At 38.5% G+C, this 9,408-nt stretch overlaps 1 protein-coding gene across 3 annotated transcripts in view; it reads left to right on the top strand.

Moving 5' to 3' along the window:
• Positions 1-402: 402 nt before the first annotated feature.
• The window catches only part of LOC122798799 (ATP-sensitive inward rectifier potassium channel 12-like), a 561,148-nt gene continuing 552,142 nt past the window's right edge, over positions 403-9,408 (top strand). For 2 of the 3 annotated variants that reach the window (XM_044067922.1, XM_044067928.1), the window contains exon 1: positions 407-829. The gene's annotated coding sequence lies outside the window, so the exon portion shown is untranslated. Of the gene's footprint in view, positions 830-9,408 lie in introns of all 3 variants that reach the window. The other variant, XR_006364308.1, reaches the window with a different exon arrangement.

The raw sequence follows: 9,408 nt of genomic DNA, 5'->3' as shown, positions 1-9,408 counted from the left end.
TAAAGCATATCATTATTTCATCCTCTTAACATGTGAATATTAATTGGTATATATACCAGAGAATGTTTTTGTGCAACGTGCTATGTTTAGGAAGTATTGATATGGTATAAAGCTGTCTTAGTTATTGTAAAAATATTGTAGCAGATTTATAAATGTTCATACTAGACAACCCCTTTAAAGTGAGATAAAGTTGATTAGGGAAATGTTGGTCATAAGGTTAGATCCTGAACTGAACTGTATGTTGTCCTGCAGCATTTCAGCAGTGTATCGGTCTGTCTTACAATAAATATGAAGTTAGTTTGTAATGCGTTTTTGTCTGAGGTGTCAGATTGCATGCAAGGACAGGTTAAAGCAGGAAAAGCTGTTTGATCCCTCAGTAAACCCACAGCACTCCTCACGACTGTCACAGATTGCTCAGTGTTCAGTTGTGTAATTACTGAGAGAAACTGGAGGGTGGGGGGGAGAGAAAGAGAAACAGCGTGAGGCAGAGAAGGAGTGAGACAGAAACAGAGATGAGAGAGAATAGCAAGATACTAAAACAGGAGCTAGATTTGTGGCAGAAATAAACTGTTTAATTCTGTGGAAATTTGTAGAGAAAACTGAAAGGAAGCTGTCGAAAAGAAATGTGTTAAACAAGCCCTGGGCACATACATTTCAAAGAAACAGAGAACCAACAAAAGTGAGATGCATCAATCTCAGCAAAATGAATGGAGAGAATGTTTAATCTTATAAAGTGAACAGGAGGTGCTCCGCAAAACGAAGGAATCTTTGGTGTCTCTCTTCCTCTGATTACTGGAAGTAAGGGGAAATAAAACCCAATGCCACACAGGTAAGGTATTAATTGTTACTGTTATATTTTGTTACAAATCTGATACATAGAGAAGCATGAGGTAGTGGTGGGAGGGGTGCATTTTCACTCTCCATGGGAGTACATCTGCTCTGGCCAAAAGTACTAGTTTCTTCTGAGCTATTTCCACTGGAGAAAGTGATATAGTAAAAATGTAAATATATAAAGGAGAAGAGAATGTTCAAAAATTTCATGTCTGATTTCTAGTCTGTGTTTTTAAGGATAATGTAGCGCATGATATGCAAAAATTACTTTTGGAATGCACAGTGTTTCTCTTTTCTGAGAACTCACCTGAAACAAGAAAGGTAAATATAATAAATGTAAATGTTCAGCTATATCAAAATCAATACTGTACATGCAGACGTTTTTTCCAAAATGCTTTATTGGAGAGTAATAACAGACTTACATGGTTATGTACCGTATGACTACATACATCTCTGCTGGGATGGTGCACTATAAAATGTCATACTGACAGTTCAGGAACTGCAGCACATTTTGAGATTGTTAACATTTTAATAGTACTACCACAAGGGTTCATTTGGTTTCCTTGGACTTTGAAACTTTCATCTTTCTTCTTATTGACTTTGTGTCAGATTTGTTTCCATTTATTTCGTTAATACTTGAAGAACCATATAAATCAGTGAATGCAGTTATCATCTCTATTTCTTACACCCACAAGATGAAATCTGCCTAGTGATACTCTGAGCCCTAGATTTACAACACACTTTATGTGCTTCCCACTCGAGAAGTAAATGCTTGGTGAGTCACAATGCAAAAGATCTCTAGTTTACTTTGCAGATAGTTATTGAATATCTCGATCATAATAGGTCCTGCACCAGACACATATTATTTTTCCAATGGTCAGTCACATCAGCGACACAGATGCACAACGCATACACATAAAACACAAAGATTGCACACACATGCACATGCACACATTCAGATTGCACACACAAACACACATACAGAGGCACACACACTGCCTGCATGTCTCTGTGAAATGTGCACATTTGTACATTTTTTATATGTAAGTGTCTGTGAGTGTGAGTGTATATATACACACCCTCACACACATATTCATATACATATATGTGTGCATCTATACAGTATCTATAAATATATCTATGTCTATATTCCTGTATCTATATGTATTCTGTCTCTGCATCTGTGGGTGTTTTGTGTGTGTCTGTGTGAGACTATAAAAGTGTATGTTTCAGTTTTACACACTCAGAGTGACACTTAATAAGTAATACTAATGGATGAAAGGGTTACTATGCAAAGCCTTAGGTTTTATGCTCTGTTTGCACTTGACACCACAAAGCAACCTGCACTTTTTCCTTTATTTTTCTTTTTTGCGTTTGTTTTGTTTTGTTTTGTTCCTAAAAGGGGGAGGATATCCAGAAAACAGAAACAGAAGAATCTGCTGTCCTACATTCATTATACAGTCAGAAACTTATTTCTTCTGCTCCTAACAGGATTACATTGCATGAGACTGCTTGCAATACTCTGCAACTCAAGAAACAGCTTGCAAGCTATTTTCAGTCATATAAACCAGAGCATACATTTATAATACTGATATATCCAGCTTACCACTTAAAAATTAAGGCATGCATTCTTTATCTACTTTTCTGACCATAGATTTGGCAGCACATAGGTAATAGACTTACAGTACTATGTTTAGTTGGGTAAACTCTGTAGGGTTTACAGAAAAAGCCCTTTGGTTTCCTTCAATTATCCTGTGTTCTTATACATGACTCTAATAATTTTTAGCTTTCTCTCTTTCACCCCATCCCTTTTTGAGGCTGTACACAACTCTTAGTCATGCTTTGTCCTTGTTACACTCGATAATAACTACCAGTGAGAACATCCCTTAATGTCTCTTTTGAACCTTCTTCCTACCAGCTTTAGGCTCTTCTTCATACTGAAGATGTTCTATATAAAGCAGAATAAATCTTCTCTTGTATTCAGAAGAACCAGTGAATGCTATCAGCTGCATTTCTTTTCTGCCTTTTCTTGTCAATTGCTTCTAACATGTGCTTGCAGAATCACCCACACTCTGCTCATGGAATGTGTTCTGCTGCTACTGGATAATCTTTACTGTTCTTCTCTGATTGATCAGAAGAAAGTTAATATCTCTGTTTGGACGTATATACTTATATTATGTTTTATCAGTGCATTTTCCCTCTGGTTGCCGGTGATGACTTTTCCATTTCTCCTGGCCATTATCCAGGCAATCCCAGGGTTTGTATTTGTTAAGCTCTTATTTCTGTCCATGGCAGTGTACTGTACATTCAACCAAAGCAGAAAGTGCAGTGCTAGGCCCATTGCATGTGCATGCTTTCATCTGCATGTTGCAATGGCTAAATCAGAAAGCACTGCTTGCTACTAAGGTATGTATGGCCTGACTAAGTGTTCCTAGTGTAATCTCCCTAGCCTCTGCCAAGGTCCCCAGTGCTGTGGGTAAAGCTGCGTCCTTAATCCAAGGATAGGAGACTAGACCCTCTATGGCTGGGACTTTAGCATCCAGATCAATATTACTTGGTCCCTCTGCACCATGAAGCTGGCCCCTCATAGGTTCATAGGTTCACAGGTATACACTAGGCTAATAACCACTAGGCCCTTAGAAGCATAGCCATGCAACCCAAATATAACCCACAGATTTGATTTACTGACTGCCTCTGTCCATCCAAAACATAGACACCTGGAAAGCAGTAAATTTCAAATTATCCAGTCACTGGTTGTATTTAAATGGGGTTAGGGATAAACTCTGCTTCATATGGATGGGGAGCCTGTTCCAGAGAATAATATTTCTCTGAGAGACATATCTATCTCTCCAACATGTTTTATTTAATTTGCAAGCAAAATTTAGGTCTTTTGATCTAGCAGTTTATGCTGTTTTTTGTGGATGTGCAAAAGGCTCATCAAAACAGGGTCCATGGATGCTTTGTATGCCAAGCAAAGATCACCTCTCAGAAGTCTGTATGATACTGAGTAAAGAGGCAGGGCTTTGAGATAATCAGTGCAGAACATTGGGTTTACTTCTTGTATTCTTTTTGAAAGGAGCCTTTGTGGATGTTCCATTTGCTGCACGTGTCTGATCAGGTACATACCGAAGGGGGTATTATACTCCATGGTGAGTCTGATGAGGGCCAAATACAGTGGTACGATGATCTCTCTGGACCTAGATGCTGTGCCCTTACTTATATGTTAAGCATACCTTTCAACTTCTTCATGCAAGAAATTCAGACAAAACATGAAATATTGGGGGGACAAAAGCCCAAAAATAGGGACAGTTTTTAAATAGTTCTCTTATAAACTTGGAAAGTTGCTAGAATAATAGGATTTGTGCTAGCATGCATTTTGTGAAGGATATGAAGTCTGAAACTCAAATGTATGTCATTATTTAGTGACTTCATTCCTCTGTAATTTGACAGAAAACCACAAATCTTATGATAAACAGACCAAAAATATACAGCAAAAATCGTGGCATTCTTCAAAAATCTAGACAATTGAGAGGTATGAAGTTGAACAATGTAGAAGGATTTTATTGCTACTTTGGACACATGTTGGTTGAAGGCTTGGTTACCATCTACATGAGTTCCCAGACCCCTTGACTAGTGAATCAACTTTTAGGAGTGTTTTATTGATCTTGTAGTTAGCCATGGTGGCTGACTTCCTCCACTATAATGCTTTCCTTAGCATTGAGTTTTAAGCCATGGATTTGACCCTCAAGTCTTTGTGTTGGATCTCTCAGAAAGGTGCTCTCATAGTGATTCTAGTTTGCAATTATCTGTGACCTTGGTTAGACAGAGGTCTTTGACATTGGCTTTGACTTCTGAAAAGTAGATGCCAAACAGGAGTCGGCCTAGCATAGAGCCCTGAAGAACTCTACTGGTGATCGGCTTCTTAGAGACCTCATTGATCCTAACCTCTTGGGTCCTATCCGTGAGCTAGCTAGCTATCCAGTGTGTTATAAAGAGGTTTATGACTAGGTCCATAAGTTTGTTAACAATGCCAGGGTGTGGTATTGTATCAAATGCTTTAAACATGTCTAGGTATGCAGTCTGCACTGCTTTCCCCTCATCCATTGCTTTAGCAATCTTTTCAAAGAAGTCCACCAGGATCAGTAAGCATGATATTTCTTTGACTAAGCCAAACTAGGATGGATCCAGTGTTTGGAGATCTCCTATGTCCTTGTTGCTAATTTATATGATAAAATAAAGACCAATAAGACTAGTTTGACTAATGAGTGTACAGTTTCCAGGATCTGTTGAAGGTCCTACTTTATGAAGGTGGATGACCATCACAGTTCTCTATTCACGTGGCACAAAGCCTGTTTTAAGACTGTAGTTAAATAGTAACTCCAGGGGTTCTGATAAATACTATTTTAGACTGTTCAGGAGGCATTCCTGGATATTATCAGGGCCTACTGAGGCTGTGTTCTTGGCTTTAACAAGCATATCAAAGTGCATACTCCCTTGGTATAGCTGGAGAAGTTACGTTTGAGGGTAAAGTTAGAAATTAACTTGTCTATTTACAGGTTTGCTATATCACCAGGCTCAGTGAATGTAGCACCATTAACCACCAGTTCAGTACATTGCTGAGAAGAAAGCCTTATGGTTATTTTTCACCTGGATCTTAACTTCAGAGTTGGCTTTGTTTAACCTAATTGACTGCATTAGTTGTCTATGTAGTTTGAAGAGAGAGTTTTTATCTTTATGGGAATTAACTTTTCTGATTTTTCCATATTTTTTTCCTTTGTTGTATATCCTGTTTAAATTGAGATGCCAACAGGGCAGTTTGTTTCTGGGCTTAATTCTGGGCTTACTGTTGGTAGGTACAGCAACTCTGTGCAGCCATTGCCATAGCATAGGCTGCTGTGTTCTTGTGGTTTGAAGAGGCATTGAATTTTGACAAACCATCACTTAATAATAGGTAGCTTGCCTAGGAATAGTTCCTAACTGTCACTGATTTTACTGGGGTTACAGAGCTGATTTTGATTTCAAACGAGGCAGCTTTATGGTCGGACCTTACCCGGGAAAATGAGACATGGGGAGTGTATAACATTCTCCCGTATTTGTGAGTACAAGGTCCAGTATGTTGGAGTCTCTAGTGGGTGTATTCACTATCTGATTAAGGCTGTTTGTATATATGAAGTCCAGGAATTTCTGTGCCTGTAGATATGAGGTCATGTAGGAGTCTTTGGAGGGGTAATTAAAGTCTCCCATGAGTAGGGTGTTAGTTTGGATGGCACATGTTTCTAGTACGTCCAAGTATGCATTGTGAGCTTCTTGGGACATGGACGGTAATGTATAGCTAGGATATGATGCAGGATATTTTCTCCAGTGATCTGTACATGAAGGATCTGCAATGCATCATCCTGTCTGACCAACCTAGAGGCATGCTTATTATTGATGTATATCAAGACACCTCTGCCTTTAGCACTTGTCTCTGCAGCTACTGGTTTAAAAATGTGGAAGTTCCTAAAACTTTCACAGCTGGGGTATTCTCTGCTGATTTAAACTCTGTGTTGGTAACTACAGGACATAGGATAGAGCCTGATACAGGCTGTGGGTTCTATTCCTCCCAACAGCTAGATGGATGATTTTTTTTTTTTCTGAAGCTGAACTGCAGTGAAGCCTAAGGGTAGTTCTTCAGATAAGATGTTAAACCCAGGCTCCATCTCCCTGAGTTGGTGGTATCTGCTGTGGATGTAAAAGATCTCATGGCATTTATCAAAAAGAGTAGGGGAAGTTCCCTGATATACTGACCAAATTTCCCATAGCCAGTATAAATACCACCTTGGATCTCCCACGAAAAATTGTCCATAGTCCTAGTGGCACTAATCCGGTTAACAAAGTGCAAAAATAAATAAATAAATAAAATAATACAGCTGTGTCACTGATCAGAATAAAACAAATTTTGCAGAATCAATCATTTGTTAGTGCTAAATCAATAGTTGCATTTGCTCTGTATTAGTCATGAACATACCTTAACAATTGGAGCATTTTATATTTAGAGATATGTCAGCCTATGAAAGTACATAATAAATAACTTTTGAAAAATATCTCACTTGGATCAGAAGAAGATTTAGAAAGCCAAGTATACAATGTCTTTTGGAATAGAAAAAATATCTGAATCTGAAAATTGGCAGCAACTGCATTCACAATGTGTGCCATGGTTCAGGACTCAGGATGCATCCTGGTACACAGCACAAGATACACTCTGGCACAGGACAGATGACACAGTCTGATCCAGTACATAGGATGCCTTCTGGTGCAGGATAGACATTACACCCTGATACAGGGTACAGAAAATAGTAAGATACAGGACATAGTTTATACTCTAATAAAGGCACAGGATACAGCCTTATACAGGGCATATGATACAACCTGATACATGACATGAGATACAACCTGATACAAGACACAAGATACATCCTAAAACAGGACATAGGATGCAATCTGATGCATGATATGGGGTATGGCTTGAAATAGGATACTGTGATACAGATCATGGGATATGCCCTGATAGAGGATGTAGTCTGATAGAGACTATAGGATGCACCATGATACGGTACACAAAGGACACAGGATACAGTTGATATAGGACATGGGATACACCCTGATACAGGTCATGGAATATACCATGATACAGGACATGGGATACACCCTGACACAGGGCATGGAATACACTGTGACACAAGTCATGGGATACACCCTGATACAGGACAAAGTATACAACTTGATACATGACACAGGATATAATCTAATACAGTACATAGGATATGCCCTGATACATGGCACAGGTTACAGTCTGATGCAGGACACAGGATAAAGCCTGATATAGGACATGGGAAAGAGCCTGATACAGAATACATAATGCAGGATACACTGTGATAACGACACAAGATACACTGATATAGGACATAGAATACACCATAATATGGGGCACAGGATGTAGTCTGATACAAGACACAGGATACATTCTGACAGAGGACAAGGATAAATACTGACACAGGATGTACCAAGATACAAGACACTAAATACACTCTGATACAGAACACAAGATACATTATGCAAATGGAGGCAAGAAATATCATGATACAGGCACAGGAAACAGTCTGACACTAGACACAAAATAAATCCTGATAAGGGACACAACCTGATACAGGGCCTGGGATACTTCCTGGTACAGAAAACAGAACACAACATATGTCCTGATACTCGGTATAGAATGAACTCTGATACCTGACATATAATACACCCTGATATAGGAGACAGAATACACCCTGATACAAAACACAGTATGCACACTGATATAAGACAGTGTATATACCCTGATACAAGTTACAGGATACACCTTGATACAGGACTCATTATATACCCTGATGCAGGACATGGGATGCATCTTGATACAGGACAGAGGATACACTCTGATACAAGACTCAATAGACAGGATACAGTCTGATAAATGGCAAGGGAAACACCCTTATATGGAATGCAGGATACACTTTGATACAGTTCATAAGATACAGCTTGATACAGGAAATATTATACATCCTGAAACAGGATACTAGAACATCCTGATATAAGACATATGATACACCCTGACAGGAAAGAGGATATGCCCTGATATAGAACACAGGAATAAGGATTGACACAGTACACATAATACTCTTAGAACCAAGACCCAGAAAACACTTTACTATAGCACACAGGATACAGTCTGATACAACACATTGCAGTAGGTCACAGGATACATCCAGAAACAGAACACAGAATGTACTGTGATACAATACCCGAAATGCAGTCTGATACAGAATATGGGATACAGTCTGAAGAAATAATTGTATTATATTTTTATAGTAAAGTTACTGAGAACTTCCAAAGATATGAGACTGCATTTGCTAAATGAAAGTCATGTTCATAACATTGATAATAGTAAGGATTTTGTCCAAGATGGGAGGGTGATACGATGACATACTGGTTAAGGTGCTTAACTTAAAGACACAACGTGCAGGTTTTGATTCTCACATGGGGTAACTGACTAGACTCCAAATGACCCAAAAAGAGCAGTTATCCTAATATGAACCTATAAGATGTTTATCATGCTATTTCAGGACACAACAAGAAAAATAAGTGTAAAAAATCTACTTTTTGTTCAAATTATTGTTTTTTGTTACAAATTCAAACATCATATTAAGCAAGTTGATGCTTCCACTATGTTGCACTGGACTGTAATACCTCAGAAAATGCTTTAGTAATCAAGACATCTGAAATAAGCAAATAATATTAAACCAAATGGTGCAGATCAAAACATTTTCTTTCCTTGAAGGAGGGTAACCCATTCCCCCAGATATCTTGCATTTCCTGAATTTTATGTACAAACGTCACAGTTGCACATCATTAGGGAAAGGAGAAACCTCTGAATGCAGCACAAAGTGGCCTTGGGGAAATTACTGTTTCTGTTCTAGTGTGACTGAGCAAGGGCTTTTTGATAGACTGTTTCCTGAGGAAATTAAAAAAAACAGCCCAAACTGACCTATAAATTTAAAAGGA

This window comes from Protopterus annectens, chromosome 1.part0 (genome assembly GCF_019279795.1).
Source record: "Protopterus annectens isolate FY-2018-M chromosome 1.part0, PAN1.0, whole genome shotgun sequence".
NCBI classification, from domain to species: domain Eukaryota; kingdom Metazoa; phylum Chordata; order Ceratodontiformes; family Protopteridae; genus Protopterus; species Protopterus annectens.
This window is presented reverse-complemented; position numbering and strand designations above follow the sequence as displayed.